The sequence below is a fragment of the Falco peregrinus genome, chromosome Z, assembly GCF_023634155.1.
Source record: "Falco peregrinus isolate bFalPer1 chromosome Z, bFalPer1.pri, whole genome shotgun sequence".
NCBI lineage: Eukaryota > Metazoa > Chordata > Aves > Falconiformes > Falconidae > Falco > Falco peregrinus.
Window position 1 is genome coordinate 80,382,321 of NC_073739.1, and position 18,756 is coordinate 80,401,076.

At 46.5% G+C, this 18,756-nt stretch overlaps 1 protein-coding gene across 1 annotated transcript in view; it reads left to right on the top strand.

Annotated features, from left to right (window-relative positions):
• Window positions 1-7,304: 7,304 nt before the first annotated feature.
• LOC129782727 (SET-binding protein-like) overlaps window positions 7,305-18,756 on the top strand; it is a 258,827-nt gene continuing 247,375 nt past the window's right edge. Inside the window, 1 exon segment of the mRNA XM_055790905.1 lies at window positions 7,305-7,768. The gene's annotated coding sequence lies outside the window, so the exon portion shown is untranslated.

The following is an 18,756-nucleotide window of genomic DNA, read 5'->3' on the forward strand; positions in this document are numbered from 1 at the left end:
TGGATGGATATTCTCCATATGGATATTATCCATGGATGGATATCCATATGAATTTTATCTGTTGCCAACTGAAGGATTTTGCACATCACAAATAGCATGTGAGCATGCTCATTTTTTTCCTCCAAATAATTTCTGAGGCCAACCCCAGCTCACCTGTGAAATGCACCCTCTGACTGCCAATGTTATCCCATGGTCTGCGTTTCCTACTGTGTGACTGGCCCAATGAAATCACACAGGGCAAAGGAGGAAGATATTTTCATATTCTCTGAAAGGTATTGGTGCAAGGGGGTGGGTTTTTTAGGGGGAAGGGGAAAATACGCTTCATATTTTAATAAAGTGAAGCCATTCTTTGTTTTTTTTTTAACGAGAAATAAAATTTTTTACCCTCTCCACAGAACTATAGAACATACTTGGACAAGAGAAATCAAGTATTTCTGATGCAGTTAATGTTATCTGTGCCTAACAGAGCAGCCCAGTAAAGTACACCGGCAGACCCATCCAGGAACAGCCAGCTGTGTCATACCTGGGACACCGATCTGGAAGATAAGGTCCAGGTGTCTGCTCTGATTTGGACAGGTTGGAAATGCAAGGGATGATATCACACATCACCAGTGGGATCTTACCCTGAAGGAGAGGATCTTTCCCTTTCTATACCAAGAAGTCTACCTTGCGTTGGAGAAATTTTCTGAGCCAAACCCAATAAAAGTAAAAATCTCCAGTTTCAGTGATTCAACAGTTTATTAGGAAAAGTCATGATTTGTCCTCACTTTATGTTTTTTTCAGCCATTGGATGGCTACTTTCAACAAGGAGTAGTAAGATTGTGCTTGGTACTATACGGCAACTTTCATGATAACTGCACTGTGTACACGATGCTGTCAGTCACAGTTCAAGAAGCATTTATATGATCCTTCTGCAAATTCATTTCAAAGATTGCCAAGCCAGAAAGGACCATTCAGGCCATCTAGTCTGTCTCCAGCCTGCCAGGGTCATCAGCGCTTCAGCTTGGCTTAGGCTGAAGAATTGTTTTATTTTATTCCTTTAAACTTTGTTTCCAGAAAGAAATCCCAAGCCAAATCTAGAATTGCACCAGGGCAATATAACACCTTGCCCCAAAGTGGACCTCAAAGCTTTAAGCGACGTCTTTCAATAGCAATATGTGAGCAGAGTTAGAAATTAGTTGGATTGACAGGGGGTAGGGGTCACTTCAACTGCTACGTAGGAAACGCTGAAAGGAGGAATGGTCCCAGCCCTGCTCCTTTGAGAATTTAGGTACCTAACTCCAGTCCCTTGGTACCATGTAATTTCCTCACCTACAAGGCATTTTTCCCCTGGAATCAAATCTATTTCTGATAGCTAAACATAATTCTTCAATGCTTGCCCTGCAAATCATTTTCTCCAGCCCTCAATCATTTTTTGTGAGTCTTTTCTGCACCCTCTCCAATTTTGTCACCGTGTATTTTAAAATATATAAGAGGCTGTCAGACCCATAAACAGCCTCTCCAGTTCAACCTTACTAGTGCCATGCACCACAAGTCACCTGGCTGCGGACCCAAGGATCGCATCGGCACATTCAGGTCTGAGGGCCCAACTCAAAGCTCGCACTGCAGTGCTTGGGCAAGTTTTTGTCTGTGTTCGCAAGAAGCATCTTACTGCAACTAGCATACTATTGCAGTAAAATGCATTTTGTTTGCCCAAGACAGGCGGTGCAGTTTGTAACGTCAGGCTGCCCTGGACTCTCCTTCTTTGCTATTTTATCAACTGTAATGTCATCTACAAATGTCATCAGGAGTAGTTTTATATTTACTTCCAGATCACTGACGAATAGCATAAGGGAAAACTCCAGTAACACTCCTCTTTGACAATAGTTCTGCATTGACAATTACTTTCAGACGTCTGTCAGTTAGGCAGTTCTTAACTCATTTCATGTCTGCTCTTGTCCTGAACCCAATTACTTTTGCTTAGCTAAAACATATCTTCTAGGAAATTGTCCACTCTTCAACCTGAAAATGTCATGATGGTGATTTTTACCAATCCTCCCATTAACTTTCCGGAAAGATTAATCACCATTAACCATGTACATCTGCATTGCAATGTGATCTTTTTTCCGAATTCAACTTTTAATAATCAATGCCATTTATGACTTACCTAGCTAGATTAAACAGTTCTTTATACCTGGAATTGCCAAGCAGATCTAGCATTTCCATTCACTCCCCATCCTAAGTCATGCAGCTGTAAATTGCCCCTCGCCAGTCCTGTGCTTCGTTGACTAATGTTACATTTCTGCTAATGTGTTGTGCTTTGTATGCACATTACCGCTTCCATAGTAGTTTATAAAGCCTTACATGTATTTGAGGCTATATATACATATATATGCGAAACTGTAATCAGTATGAAAACTGTGATTGAAATCCACACCACCATAGATCAACGATGAGAATCCAGGATAGGTTTTGATGCTTATTAGTAATTAGTTTCTTTGAAGTTATTTAGGAGGGAAAGAATTTTATGTCCTTACGGGGTCAGTTACTTGTTTGCTCAGGAAAGACTGCAGAATAGGACCACAGCTGTGAGAGTAACGAAGTGATGGATGTTGAAAGAGCTACAGGGTGCAGACATTCAAAGGTGTTCAGAAGGGCTCACAGATCTGAGCAAAGGGCAACTCCTGGCCTTCTGCTGGTGTGTCAGCAAGCCCCATCACTGAGCATCACCCTACAACTCCTGCCTGCTGCCTCTTTACAGAGAGATGTTTAGTCACTTGCTCCATAGAGGGAAGAAGGCTGCGGAAAGATCTGGTAGATAAGAAAATCTGGACTTGAACCTGAGCCTTGTATGTGGTCATCTCCCACACTGTAACACAACATTGCTAAGCTGCCGAGGCTTTCTTCTAGTTGCCCTGGTTGAGAAAATGGAGACAAAATCTTTTTTTTCTTTTGTTTTTGAGCAGTAGTGAGCGTGGCACAGCCTTTGCCAATGTCAAGAAGATGGTGAGATAGGGATAACAGTACTCAGCTATCAAAATAATGTACGAAAGAAATTGTTTGGGAATGCTGGGGGGTATAAATATCTTAAACCCATGGACACCCAACCAAAAGAAGGGGTTTATGTCTTCCAAAATTTGCACTTGGTTTCCAGTGCATTGGCTTTGAATTTTGATTCTTGCCTGCCATTGTTCACACAACAATGTGGAAACTTGATACCACATGTCTGAGGGATTTACAAAATAAAAGGGCAACTTTAAAAATCACTGTTACTTCTATATTTGGGACCAATTGTTCAAACAGTTGGATTTCCATTTCTTCAGAAAAAAAATGGGAGGATTGGAATACATTCACATTTCCCCCCCTCCCCATTTTCAACTGTCTTGGAATATAATCGCTCATGGCTTACGTTGCAGTGGGATAAAATGAATTGCCAACTATTGTATGTCGAAGAGTTTATGTATGTGGGTATAGATAAACAGATAGATGATGATAGGTAGATAGGTAAATGATAGATAGATAGATAGATAGATAGATAGATAGATAGATAATTAGATATCTTCTATATCAAGTTCAGAAGTATGCTAGACAGCTGAGAAGCTGCAACATATAAGGAAACTGGTCTCCCTTAAGCAAGTAAACCAATTGTAAATGGTTATTTCTAAAGATTTGTTTGTCTGTTTTAATCCTATAAATAATTACCAGAGTTTTACTGGGGGCCTTGAAAGATACATTCTTTTTCTTTCACATTAACTTACAAATCACCCAATAATTCTGCATAACGTTAGTTCATACCTTGAACCTAGAAAGACTTATATACATATTTAACTCAATATGCTATTTCTATAAAAATAACGGGCTCATAACCTTCATTATAAAACAACTGCTTGTCTCATGCAGTCAAGGTTATGTACAGATTGTTAGACACAAATAGGAAACTCATCTCAGGTCCACTGCGGGAAAGAAACCAACTTTATGAACACCACAGTATTTTTTAAGTGGAAAGAACAAAGAGAGGAAATTTCCTTTTTCAGATTATCCACTTACATTGTACGAACTCCCTGACACGGAGCAGAGATTTTTTTAAGAAAAGAAAAATGTTCTAGATCTAGAAGGCAAAACCGTAGGTAAGAAAACCTTTGATGTCAACCTTGATCCACAATGATTTACGCACACATGTCCTACAAGGTGACTGCTCAAAGGTAGGGGTCTTTTTCTGCTTATGAAATGTATCCTGATGGGTCTTTTCAGAGTTTGAGGTCTACAGGTAACCAGGTGTGGGTTTTTTATTATTTTCCAGTTATACATAAGATAGGCCTAAAAATAACTTCGGGTGAATCAAAACCTTGCTTTGGTAGCTTTATGGCTTCTTTTTTTGTTATTATTTTTTAGACTCCCCCATGTTTTCAAAGCAAGTGAGCATTAAATAAGTCATTATCTTGATTGCTTCCCAAATTGAACTTCTCAGTTTGAAATGATTTAAGTGGGACTGCTTATGTATATATGTATAGGTATACTCTCCAGAAGAAAAGAATTACAAGATAAAATGAGCAAAAGGCTCACAAAACGCTTATCATAAACCTCATAAATATAAGCAAAAGGCTATTTTGTAACAAAGCAAAATCAAAAGTGTTTGGGTTTTGTTTTGTTGTTTGGGGTTTTTTGGTCCACTGTTTGGTTTTCTGCATTAATCCAGTCAAGCTAATTATTTCATAACCATGTGTCAGCTTATTCCAAGGAGGAAGGCGATGGTCAACGTCTCTTTTCAATGCACAGAGTTTACCTGCCAGAAGTTTTCAAAATCAAAATACTTCACAAGAAAATGTCATTGGCAGCTCAGCAAAGAAATGTTGAGACTTTGTTTCATTTGGATACAAAATGACAAAATCTAGCTCCAGTTGGGTGATTTAATTTAAACAAACAGGCCTCCCTTCCATTGCAAAGCCCTGACTCAAAAGGACAATTCTTGTTTGTTTTCCATCAGAAATGTCAACGTTTTCAGTGTGACATTTCCGATGCAAGAGTTTCCAAGTTGCGTATTTGTTTGGGATGGAGGTGGGATTGGTCATTGGATTTTTATATATTTTATTGATTTATTTGTTTTCTCCTATCAGTGGAGAGATGCCGGAGGAAAGGGAAGTGGGAAGACGGGTACAGCCCATTGAATCTACCCAAGCTCATCACTTTGGGATTTGTAGGTGTCACAGTAGAGGTGAGTCATAAGGAGAGATATAAAGGGAAATAATGGCTTGGAGTGTTTCTTGTCAAGGAACTTTTTCCCAGAAAGTGTAAGGAAACATGGTGGGGCTGAGGGCAGATACTCACCCCCATAGCTGGGTTTGTGAGGGCTACACTGGCAAAAGCTCTCCTGCCCTACCGGTGTTAGACTAGGACCTGTGTCCTGGATCTGCTGCTATGCATTTAAGGGATTGTGGCACATGAATAAGCCTCCATGGCTAGTAGGGGTCAACCCAGGTAGTCCTTGCATCAGTTGAACCCCGAATTCAGGTCACTCAGATGATGGCCTGAGGTTACCATTAGTCCCAGAGCAAAGGGGAGCAACCTGGTATACTTTGAACCTCCTGCAGCACTCTGGGACAGGGATCCCTGTGGCACCATCTCTGCAAGGGCTCAAACATGCAGAGGTATCCACGGGGGTGCTTCCCACTCACCCACAATGTTACCTTCACCCATCAGCACACTTCCACAGCTCCATCCCACAAACCTTCCCTTTCTGGAGTTCCTCCTCATCTCCTGCATGATTACTCAGGCAAGCCAACAATTTAGTCCTGTGAGTAAAGGTTTGCCAAACTGGCAACCCAAACGGCAGCATCATCCAGACCGCTGGCAGAGCAAGGGTGGGAAAGCAAAAGCCCCAAGGCTTGGATTTTGCACAGCGCCACTGGCCTGGAGCTGAATTTGTGCTGTGTTTCGGGCACCATTACTACTTCATACTGAAAGATGGTGGGGGGGTGGTGTTAATCGTTAAAAGAGGTGTTGGGAGTCTTTGCTTGTCTCTCCCAGAGAAGGATGCCTCACCTCAGGTCTGAACAGCAGTCAGTGGAGCCCCAAAACCTCCCGCATATGTCATGAGCCTGCAGGGCCTGTGCTGTGAGAAGGATGGAGGGGGGGAGTAAGGGGGGGGGGGGGGGGGGGGGCGCGAGGGGGGGCGTGTTGGGTGGGGAAAGATTGAGATAGGAGTGAGATAAATACCACTAACCTGGCTCTCACCTTCTTTGCCTTTTCTCCCCTTCCCCCATCACTGCTGCTGTTGTGTCAGGTAGTGGCACTGTTGAGTGCATTAACCAGGGCTGAGCACTGCAGCCACACCGAGTGTGTGTCCGTGTCTGTGTGTGTCTGTGTGTCTGTGTGTGTCTGTGTGTCTGTGTGCCCGATCATTACCATTTATTCCCCCCGCCAGTGCTGCAGGACTCCGGGAGCGAGCGGGAGAAAAGAGAGAGAGAGACCGGAGCCATCAGCCCTCGGATCTGCTTAAACAAATCACCGCCCCTTGCAGGGAGGGAGCGGGAGAGAGAGAGGAGGGGGGGAACCAGACCAAAAGACAAAATAAAAGACAGAGAAAGGAAAATCCAGCGGGGAGCAAAAAGCAGCCCCCAGACGCACCCCTTTGCGAGGGTGCGCTCCCCGCGGGGAGGGGGGTGGTGTGCCTGCGCGTGTTTGCCTGTGTGTGTGAGTGTGCGAGCATCGCTCCCGTGCCCGTTAGGAGGAGGGGGTGTTTCTCCCCCGCCTCCCCCTGCCCTCCCCCGGCGCGGCCCGGCCCGGCGCGGGGCGGTGCGGCGGGGGGAGCGGGCGGCCGCAGCCCCGCAGCCCGCCGGAGCTCCGGCACCAGCGCGGCCCGCTCCGGAGCGCAGCGAGCCGGGATAAAGGGAACAGCTTCCTCGCCGCCAAAGCAGCCCTTTTTTCCTCGCGGGGTTTTTGCTCTTTCTTTTCTCTTCTTTTTTTTTTTAAACAACTCGTCGCCGGGAAAAGCAAAACTGAAAACGCTCCCCCTCCCTCACCTCGCCCGCCCCCGCCCTTCAAAAGGCCCCCAAACAACCGACAACAACAAACAGAAAGCCAAAAAAAAAAAAAAAAAAGCCCCCCCTCCAAAACAAAAAAAAAAAAAGGAAAAGAAAAGAAAAAGCGAGAGAGCCAGAAACAAGCTCCATCGATTTCAAATCCAGGATTTTATCCAGTGAATTGATTTTTTTTCTTCCTTTTTTTTTTTTCTCTTCCCCTCTTCCCCCCCCCCCTTCCCCCTCTCCTCCTTTCTACCCCCCCCTCCCCCCCCACCCCCCCGTTCCCACCCCCCTTTTCCTTTTCATTTTATTTTGGATCCTGCTAAAATTAGCTGGGACTGCTCTGGGTGCAGCGTGTTAATTTGATTTACTCCGGGATTCCGGCTTCCAAGACGCCATTTTCCCCCCTTTCTCGCTCTATCTGGCTCTATTTATCTATCTAGCTATCATTTATCTATCGAGCTGTCTGTCTGTCCGTCCATCTCCCTCTCCCCGGGTGCCTTCCCTCCTCCCCCCGCCCTCCCTCCCTCTCCGCTCTGCGTGTGCTGCGCGGCCGTGCGCTCCCCTAATCTGACAGATGAACACCGCCATGGGTTTGCCGCAACACAAGCAAAAGCACCTTTGGGGGCTGTGGCGAGGGATTGAAACCGGGATCTAAAAGGAGAAGAGACAAGAAGGGGGGAAATCCGAGGGAGGAGGAGGAGGAGGAGGAGGAAGAAAGAAGAAGAGGAAGCTGCTAAGAAGCCCCCGCTGCCGTTTTGGGGATATGGGTTAGTAAAGGAAAAAAAAAAAAAAAAAAAGGCAACAAAAAAACCCCTCAGCCATCGAGGAAAGGTCTGTCTTGATGATCCGGATTGCAGGAGGGTCTTACCCCTCTCTCTTTTTTCTCACCCCCCCCCCCCCCCTTTTTTCCCCTCCGCATGCAAAAGTTAATGTCGTCTCCTTTTTTTCGTGTTGTGACTTCGCAATGGCGCGGAAAAGGGTCTTTTTTTTTTTTTTTTTCTTTGGGGCGGGGGGGGGCATTTCTCTGCTGTGCAATGCATGCGAGTTCTCTCCCCCTCCGACCCCTTCCCTCCCCGTGCTTTGTGGCTGGGGGGTGGTGGTGGTGTATGTGTGTGGCTGGGGGGGGGGGGGGCGGGGGGGGGGCGGGTAAGACCGAGCTGCTGGGAAGGGGTTGCAATTTTTTTAGGAGTTTGTATAATGTATTTACCCCATTTTCTCTCTCTCACACACACACCCCCCTTTGATATCCTATGTATGTTTCTCCAACGGTACCAGGGGCTGGTGGCAGCGATGTGTGTGCGGGGAGGGGGGGGGGAGTGTCTCCCCCCCTCCTTCGTAAATTGCAGGTTAAGTGGAGCTAGAGAGCAACGTTGTAACCTTATGGGGATCTGCGTGTGTGAGTGTGAGCGTGTGAGTGTGTGTGAGTGTGAGTGTGTGTGAGTGCGCGGGGTCCGCGGCGGTGCTCGGCGCTGGGGGACCGGGGGGCCCGGCTGCCCCGAGGGGGCGGGGGGGTTCGGGGGGGTCCGGCTGCCCCGGGGCGGCCGCCGCGGCCCCGCGCTCCTTTTGACATTGAAAAGGACACGCAGCCCCCCAAAGCGGCAATTTGAGGGAGTAAAAAAGTGTGTGGGGAGGTGGGGATATGGGGGAGAAGGAGGGGGAGTAATTAGCCTTGTGGGCCCCCCCCATTCCCCCCCGCCCCCCCTGCTCGGTGGAGGCGCGTTGATAATGGTTATTAATAAGCCGGTGATTGCCGCCCCCGGGACCCCGGTGGCCCCTCTCCCCCCCCCCCCCCCACCTCCCCCGGGTGAAAGTTCAGCTTTGGGCGGCTTGGGTATCGCCGATATTATCGCGGAGTGGTGTTGGGGGTGTCGTTTGGTTTTGGTTTGGGGTTTTTTTGGGGGGTGGGGTTTTTTTTTGTTGTTGTTGGGGGTTTTTTTTGTTTGGTTTTTTTTGAGGGGGGGTGGGGAGGTGAGGGCGCAAAACGCAGCCTGCAGCCGCGGGCGGCTATTGTCAACTCCAACCCTGGCGCGAGGCTCCCTGCCCACCTCCGGGCACGGGCGCTCACACTCACACTCACACTCACACTCATACACCCCCCTTCCTTGCCGGGTGGCCACTGGGAAATCGGGTCCCTCTAGCTAGGCGAGGGTGGGGGGGGACACGGATCCCCCTCCCGCCCTTGTTTGCCGGTGTGTGAGTGTGAGTGTGAGTGTCTGTGTGAGTGCGTGCATCACACCGGGCACCGGCGGTCCCCTGCGCTGCCCGCCCCTGCCTGTGTGTGTATATTTATGTGTCTAAAAAGGCAGTTGAGAGAAGGATTTCCGATTCGTTTCCGCTTCAAATTAAACAGCACTGATAATCTCGGGCCTGACGCCGGATGCTAAAAGGCCACTTCGCCACCGGGGAGCGGTCGCCTACGAGGGGAACACACACACACCGGGGGGGCGACACCCCTTCCCCCCCCCGTGCGCCCCCCACCCCATCCCCGGGAGGGTTTGCAGGGGGAGATGCAAGGAGCTTCCCTGCGCGGGAGGAGGATGTGGGGTGTGTGCATGGGGAGGATGCTGGGCTGGACCACCCCCTCATGCCCCCCCCCCCCCCCCCCCCCCCCCCCCGCGACCCGGGCTTGGGGCTGTGGGCCGGCGGCTGCCGTGAGCAGGGCCAGCCGGCACTGGGAGGGGTCCGCTCCGAGCGAACGGGGAGGGTACGGGCGGGGGGCAAAGGGGAGCAGCGGGCAGTGCTGCTCCCCCTGCAAGCAGAGGTGTTTCATTAGGCGTGGGTCCGAGGTGGTCGTACCAGGGAGGGGGGGACCCGCCGTGCTGCCTTCTGTGTCCATCTGTCACAGAGCAAAGGATGTGCGAGGCCAGCAAAGCGCTGAGCCTGCTAGTCCTCTGCTGTCAGGGAAAGTAATGGGAGCCTCTGCATACTGACAGGAGGATTTCAGGGGGAAAGGACTGCTGGCAAATCCAATCCCCTGCTGAATATGATGGACCCAAATGGGAACAATTATTGATCCCACAGCCCCTGCAGCCAGGACTTCCCTTGGCTCAGGCTACAGGAGCGATATCATCAGCCGGCTATAGTTAGCCAGTGATAGCGCGGACCTGAGGAAACAAGTGTCTAGGACATTCTTTTTTTATCATAGACAGGAGAAAAAATGCCTATCAGGGAAAAATGTGCAAGCGGCTGCTTCATGCACACCTTTCCACGCTTCTTCAGCCTGTGCTGGGATTACTCCCCTCGGTTGGCAGCTCCTTCCACTCTAAAGAGAAACTTTTTTCATCTCCATTTAGTTTTTGAGCTGAAACGAGAAACACCCCCACCCCCCCCCTCCCAAATAATGAAGTTGTACTTTAGTCTCTGCTTTTATCTCAGAAGGGTTATGTAAAAGCAGGGAGGAGGGGAAGCAGGAACGCTCAGTGAATGGAGACTTCTCTCCATCTCTTACTGGCTTTTTTTTTTTTTTTTTTTTTAACTTCTCAGACTCAAACTTTTAATTGAAACCAGAAATCTATTGAAAAGTAACTGAGCCAAGAAAACCTCTGTTTTCTCTGCAGCTAGGGATGGGGAATAAATAATTTTTTGCTGATGTTATTTCAAGTTGTTTGAGCTCTTTGGTTCCTGCCAAAAAGCCCAGCATAGATTATTAACACATTATCATTTTAGGAGGATGCACTCTCTGAAATGTAATAAAATGGTGTGTTAGGTTTGTGCAGAGCCATCAACTATGCTAGTTGTTGGCAAACAAAAGAAACAGTGGCCATGATTTATTATTAATAATAATCATAACTGAGCCATTTAGCTTCACGGGATATTTACTGTGTTTCTCTACTGAGGTTGCTCAGTATCATTTCCAATAATGTACTTTGATTAAGTTGGGAACTGTTCTTTTTTTAACAACTTCTATTGCCACGTGCTTAATCAACTCAAGGAGATAAACGCTTGAAAGGGTCCAACCATCATTTTTTTGGCTTCGGATGCTGCCTAACCTCCTCTTCTGCTCTGTTTTGACCCACCCTTTGAGCTCCTTTTCACAAGCATGTACATCTCTTAGGTGCAGAGTGCCAGCTCACCAACAGGACTCTTGTTTTCTGTTACAAGATTTGGCTAATCCCAGTTTCAGTGACTTTTTTTGCCCTCTCAGTAGGGCTCAATTGCTCACACATAATCTTTCCCTTCTGTTTTCTTTCCCCTTTGGACAACACCCTCCAGGACTGAAAAACTCTTGCCTTGTGCTCCGAGACTTGCAATTACACAGCAATTTTGACTCTTGACCCAACGAGTAGCAAGAAAGGCTATTGTCTAATGAACCACATAAAAACAGTTCTGGGATCCAACAGATTGCTGTGATGGAAATGAAAGCTGTCCCAGTGAATTGATGACTGATTTGTTTAACCATATGCCTAGGCAGTTTTTCTTGCTCCCCGTTAACTACCCATCTCTGGAGTATCTGTGATCTGTGAGTCTGCGATGATGTTGAAAGGCGGCATTAATAACTGCCAAAATGTGCTCCATGATGCATGTCCAGCAGTAAGGCCAACTGAACAGGATTTAATCCATGTTCAGAAAATCCAGCATGTCATTTTTGCCTACCTTAACATGTAGGCACACAGGGTTTTGAGTGTGGAAGGGCTGCGATTAAGTGCGCATTTGATAATGAGACAAGAGCAGCAAATCTGTGCATAAAAAAATTAGTAAGATGGTCAAATGAAATCCATAACAAGATCGAGCTTCGCTGCTGGGAAGTTCAGGTGCTCTTAGGGCAGCCGCAATCCAAGGTTCAGAGCTAGTCCAAAGACTAGCTGGAAAGGCCAGAGTCTGTGGGAGAACTTTAGTGGAGAAGGTTCCCAGTGTTTTGCTGCCGGACTTGTGGTTTCTATCGGGACTAGTTTTGCTGCTATTATAGGTTCTTTTCTCATTACTTTCTCTATTTCCAACTTGTAAAAAAAAAAAAAAAAAAAAGTTTTCTTTCCTGTTATTACTGTTAAGGAAATAAAATGAGTCATGCTTTTAGGAAATTGTCATCTTGATTAAAGATGGGCTTTAAAAGCCCTCAACTCCAGGTTTTAGCCTGGGGGGACCGTCAGATCTCAAAACCATTTCCAAACTTTTGGTTAGGACTACTTTGCCTTCTGATAAGGACATGAAATCAGGTTGCAAGCCTGTGATAGCACAGTTGCTTCTGAGGTACACTCCAAGCCTTAGAGACAGCTTCTTTCTCCTTTTCCCAACATAAAAGGTTCACCTGATGTGGCTTCAGAAGTTCATTGAGTCTTTAGACCTGCTTAGAGATTCTGCTGGATGCTGCGAGCAAGCACAGCTCCCCAACAGGCAGCTAGGTTCTGCATTCACGTTTAGCTGGTCATAGAAAAAGCAAAGGGAGGCAGGTAAATAGGTGCAGCATAACAAAAAGGAAGGCAAAATAATTTCCTGAGTTGAATAAAAGCAGTCTGAGAGTAATGCAGCTTGTCTTTCAGAGCTGAGGAAATGTGTGAAGGAAGCAGGGGGTGGTACTATCTGTTTGTCAGCTTTTGAGAGGGAGCAGAGTTAGGGGCTATTTTGCCCCTTTGGAGTTGGATTTACTTTGCAGCACAGATTGTCCAAACACAATGATGAGCTTTTATCCAAGTGGTGGGGCAGTCGGATATGAAAAGCGATCTTCTGACATTATTTCATTTAGGATTTTGTTGTCTTTTATGAACTTGAAAATCTTGAAAAGTTCTCAGGTTAGTCACCTCTGTCTCCAAAAGGCCACATCGAAACTCTGGACCTTAAACACTCTGAGGACTGAGAGGGTTTGATCCAGGCTTGATTATGATCTTTATGGCTCTAGTCTACTTCCAAGTCTAGCTGGAGATCTTAGCAAGGTTTCAGGCTTCTGTGTCTCTATGATATTTGCTGGGCTGGATGTCCTCCCAACACCTCATGCCCTTGTCGGTGTGTGATGAAGACCCTTTTGACTTTGGATACAAAGGGGAAAGTGATGGGGCTGAAGCGTGGGTGACAAAGCAGGAAAGGTGGCCAGAGAAGTGCTCTAGGCATAGGGTCACTGGTGCTGCTCACAGATCCCAGGGTCAGGTTTACTCTCACTTATGAGTAGGGAAAGTGGCGGGACTCATACATGTGTCCATCCAGCACAGGGCTCTTGCAGGGAAAAAAGCAGTTGTACAAATGGTAAGGATGAGCCTGAGTTGCCTTCCCCTTGCAGGGCTGGTGAGTGATGCATTTTTTTGAAAGCAAGCTCAACGTGTGGAAAAGCCATGCAGGAGGACACCAATTTCCATTCAAATGTGAGGTCAGAAGGTGGTGGCAAGGCTCTGACCTGCCCTGGTGAATACCAGAGCACAGCATGGCCCGAGGCTTGGCACTGCAGTGCGTGGTATATTGGGATGCAAGTGCCTGGCAGAGTGGGGTGCTGGGGTGGTGGCTAAATGCTGTCACGGGGTGGCTTACCTAGCTCCTCACTGCCTCTGAAGGAGTGGATTCCTGCTTCCATAAGGGGTGCTCTGCAGTTCTGGGCAGTTAAGAGCTCTACGAATGAGGCAGAGATGAGAGCAAAGTTTCCTCTACTGTAGTACGGTATCTCCAGTAATAGTGCTTGTGAAAGCTGTTCAGAAGAATGTGTGGTAGGCAAGTGTGGGGTAACCCAGGACTCACTTAAATACCTCAAAATTAGAGATGGGTTAAAGATCGGAAGCCTGAGGTTTTATGTTACTTTGAAATTTTTGTTAGCCTTAACCTTTAAAACTGAGAGAGATATATGTATGCAATGAATCATTCTGTTCCTGTCCTGGTATTTTAGCAGATGGAGAAGTTGGTTTTAAGATGGAAGGGAGAAAATTATGATACCCAAACCAGAGGTCAAGCTGCAAGGTGTTACAGGCATGTCTTTCCTCCATATGAATCCACATATCCTGAATATCCTACTGATGTGATTTCTAAGACTTGGACACTGGCCTAACTTCCCTGCGTGTTTCCAGACCCAGCGGATTCTGGAGCAATGCTGTGATCCATGCCTACCTCTCCTTGAGTCTTGATACATTTTTGGCTTTGGAGAATACAACAGGGTTTCCACAAAACTCCTCCAAAATCCTATTAGTTTGCTAGACAAGGAAATCCTTCCTGTAGTTTTTTCTTTTTCTTTCTTTTCTTTTTTTTTTTTTTAAATATCTTTTTTTCTCTAAAGCCTTCCTATGGAGCTCTATAGCAGGATTCAACAGAATTCTGCACAGAGGAATAATTCTATGCTGAACTCTTCGGTTCTTTTTCAGAAGGGATCAGAGACATGAAGCTTAACTGGGGGTGTTTAGTAAGTGTTCAAACGGGATTGTATAGATATAAAGTATTATAGCAGGCATCTGGGTAAAGTGTTATTATACGTGCCCATTGTTCCTACAGTTGAAAAACAGTTTTAAATATTAACCCATATATTTACATCCTTGTAACTTCCATAAACCCTCACCTAATGGGCTGAAATATGTCATGCTTTCTGTTTGCTGGATGACAACTTTCTTCCTGAAAGGTTGAATAAATTCTCTCCAGCTGTCAGTTGTTCCTTTTTTCTTTTTCTTTTTCTTTTTTCTTTTCAAATTTATTCAGAAAAAAAATGAGAGTGGAGGAAGAAGAGGAAACAGTTTTCCCTTTTGAATTATTCTAACCACATGCTTTTAAACAGGGCAGCAGTCTAACCTGCTGGACTTTGAGCTGATAAATGGGTATAAACATAGGGCTTGTTGAAAGCCTCTGTCTGCTTTTGGGGTGTGAGTGGGACAAAAAAATATGGAGGTCATGGTTTCTGATGCCATGACAAATTCAAAGTGTCACTGTAGGCATCCTAAAGTTGATGGAGATATTCCAACCTTAAAGAGAGAGGCACTGTCCCTACAAATCCTGCTGGATAAGTGTCATAAATGGCATTTGCTGTAGGTGTTGGTTACATTAGATCCCATTTCTGTGTTATAGGAGGTAGTTACAGAAATATAGGCCCTGCTTTTATCAGAGCTGAAGACACATCTGGTCTTAAAACATGCTGCTTTTTAAGGGTGGCTTTCAGGCCAGAACATTTTCTTCAGGATTAGCTCAGTAAACAGACCTCCCAGGGCCCTTAAGGAAAACCTCTGAAAAAAAATAGTGTGAGCAACAATTAAAATAACAATAAGCTGCAGCATGGCCCTAGGTAGGAACTAGGACTCTACTCAAACTTGCATTCATCTCCAGCTGGGGAGCACTGGTATGGATGCCCCAGTTCAGGGGTCTTTTGACCCATCAGAACCCACAGACCAGACTTTGCTCGGTTGGGACCTAAGTGAAGCACTCACACTAGGAAAGAGAGACCCATATGTCTCATCATATGGGGAAAGGGGGCACCATGACTGACTTGACCTTGTTTTCCCCCAAATTCTGACCCCATCCCAACCTTTAACATCCTCCTGAAGTCAGTGGTTTAACATCCTCCTGAAGTCAGTGGTGTTACAAGGGAATAACAACCCAAACCCTCTGGTCCTGCTGGAATAGGGATGAGAGCTGTGAATGTGGTGCTCCCGATCCTGTGTGCTCCCTGGGAGGGGGCTGGATGTGTGCAATGCCACACAAAGAGCTCAGTGAAGTAGTTGAGCTAGAGAGGCAGTTCCTTCAGCAGCAAGTGGATACTCAGCAGGCTCTTATCTCCCATCTGACTCAACTTCTCCCAGCACTTCTGTAACTGCTTCCTCTTCATCCTCATTAGAGGCAAAGCTCCTCCTTTCCTTTGTCCAGAGCATCTGCCAGTTATCTTGCCTTTATTCCTGCCTTCTGGCCTTCCCACCAGCACTTCTGACTAACATTTATGCCTCTTGACATCACTGTCTCAGCACCCTGGGCTGCTCTTTGCCACGCATGCCTCCAGCCATGTCCACTTGTGTCATGCGCTGCTTTTGCCTGCTGCCTTTTCTTCTGCAATCCATGAGGCTTTAAGGGCATTTCTTATCTTGCCTGACCCAGACACCCTCTCTTCCCTCAAAGCTGAGAGAGTGATACCTTCTGCAAGGCAAAGCAGTCTCAATGCCTTTCTCTAAATATGCCAGATTGTTGCTCTTCTTCTTGCATGCCCTTTGTATGCCCTGTTTTCCCACAGTCCTTGATGCTGGGGATGCTTGGGACATTACACAGCACCAAAAAAGACACCACTGCTTACTCAGCATGGAAGTACACAGGGCAAGCCTGCATGGACAAAGTCCAACCTTTCTTATTCCTAGCCTCATCTGAAGCGTGCAGAATTGAGTAACATGGGATGTGTTGTTTGTACAGCCTCTAGACTGGGCACAGGCTAGATCCTGGACCGCAGCCTTTTTGGTCCTCCTTGTACCATCACTTACGACTCTGAGGAACGGATGCAGAGCCAAGACCTGCTTCGTTCCCTATCAGATGTGTTGTTTTATTTTATTTATTTCTTTGTTTTTCCTGAAGGGAGGGAAATCTGGTATATTTGGCACTTGTGCAAGCGAAAATGAAATAATGGAGGAAATAATGGAGGAGGGAAAATAAAAGGAAGGAGATGTCCTGGGGCAGCAGCAGTAAATAAAAACAAACCTCTCGCTAATGATTTCTGCAAAGAAATCATTTTCCACACATTTCAGGGTGCTTATCAGAGGGAAATGTTTGATCAGAGGGAGGAGAGATTATTGCCCCACCATGATGGTGTTTGGAGGAGGCTACTGTGTCTGATGGCAGCTCTCCAAAAGCAGTCGATCTAGGAAAGTTTGGTGACACAGATGATGGAATTGTGCAGGGGTTTGCTTTCTGTGGCTGAGCTCTGTGCCAACAACCTTTCCTTAAATACCCATAAACCTTTCCATTTGTAGCCTCAGGTGGCTGCCACTACCTCCAGAATGGTGTGGTTGGCAAGAGCTGGCTAGAACGGAGCAAGCATTTGCGGTCCCCTTCTCATGGACGTTGACACTTTACCCCAAAGAGATTTATGGCTGTTTTTAATGGAATAAGTTTTGTCCTTGTAGTGGCACACACTGCTGCGTCCAGCAGCATGCTCGGAGTATTCTCTTGGATCATCTCAGGAATCACCTTTGATTATACATCCTGCTGAGAGCGATGATGCTTTGCCTGGGAGCTCCAGCAAGCTGGTGTTGACCTTACAAAGGCAAATCTCCTGGCTTGGCTTTTTGTGTTGTAATGAGAACAGCTGGCATCTCATCCTGCTTTCTAGCATCCTGGAGGACTAATCTTCACAAGGGTGATGGGTAAAAATGACATGCCAACTCCTGATGTCATTAGGATCAAACGCTATTCCTTGATTCCGAGGTGTAAATCCAGTGAACCGAGACCAGCTTTAGAGCAGTCCTGCAGCAGTGTTGGCCTCGGAGGGCATAAGCAAGGGGAAGCTGGTCCTTTAGAGACCAGAAATCAGCGTGAGGAGGTGTTTATAGGTCTGATGACCATACCTGCTTCCCCAACACCCAGATACAGCTTTAGGTTGTGAGCGAGCAGATTTATAAAACCTTGACACTGTTCTCAGGCAGGAGCTTGTAAAAGTCCTTGGGCAGCCTGATGGGCATCTCTCCTCCTACTGCAGATGGGTGCTTTGCTACGCTGGCTGTTGCCACAGCTGTACCTTGGGCAGTATTGCTTTTATGGGCCTTGTGATTTATGGCCGTGTCAGTTGTTTAATCATTTAGTTGGCTCTCCCTTCAGCGTTGTATGATAGTTAGTTACTTGCACAGAAAGGTGACTATCTGATTTAATTATGGAGTCTCAAACCTAATTATGGAGTCAAATATTATTCCATAATCTACTTTTAATGTCTCTATGTTGAGAAGACAGATATACACGTGTGTAATGTGCACACTTACATGCCTCTATAATTACGGATATACTTGGGCTCTCATTTATTTCTGTCTCTTTAACATGGGGAGGGTGTGGGGTGGGGATGGGGGAGGCTTGAGCCTCACCTGGCTGTGAGAGATCTTTGGTTTATTTTGTTTTTTCCCCTCCAGTGTGGCTTTTCCTGGCTTCCTTTGCCGGGCTTGAGCACACCGAGACAGAGCCATCAGTCAGCGTTATTCAGTCACGGTGCTGGAGGTGCAGAGGGCTGATAGCACTTGGATTCAGGGCAATCTGATGGAAACAAGTGAAGATTACATTTCTGCTGTTGTTCTGGTAACTGCCATTAATCCTTGTTCCTTGTTTTTGTCTGGATAGACCACACCTGGGAGAGCTTGCATCCTTTCCTCAGAGAAATTCCTCACATAACCCGTGCAAAATCAGAGACAGAGGAGGAAGGACTTGAACAAAAGCAGTGTTGGGGGCAGGGGGACAATGGGGAGAGGAATCACCTTTCCTCTTCTAACTCACCCTATTAATGAATCACATGCCTTAGTTATTTTTACAGGTAATCTGTGGACTACAGGCATTCACATATGGTCAATCCACTCACAATTATTCTTAGCAGCTGAGGATCTCATACTGTATCTGTTGTATACTCACATCTATTTTATGTGTGTCTATATACAGGTATACCTTATAGCTGGGAATTTTAGCAGTGTGTTTACAATTGTCATGCAGTAAAGAGACTGATTTGCCCAGCACTGGAGATGCAGGCCAAATAATACATCCCAGAAGTACAGAATGGCTGGGGTTGGAAGGGCCTCTGGAGATCACCCAGTCCACCACGTGGCTCCGTGCAGGATCACCTAGGGAAGGATGCTCAGGGTTGTGCCTGGTTGGGTTTTGGGCACCACCAGGACATCTCTGATTCTTTATTAAG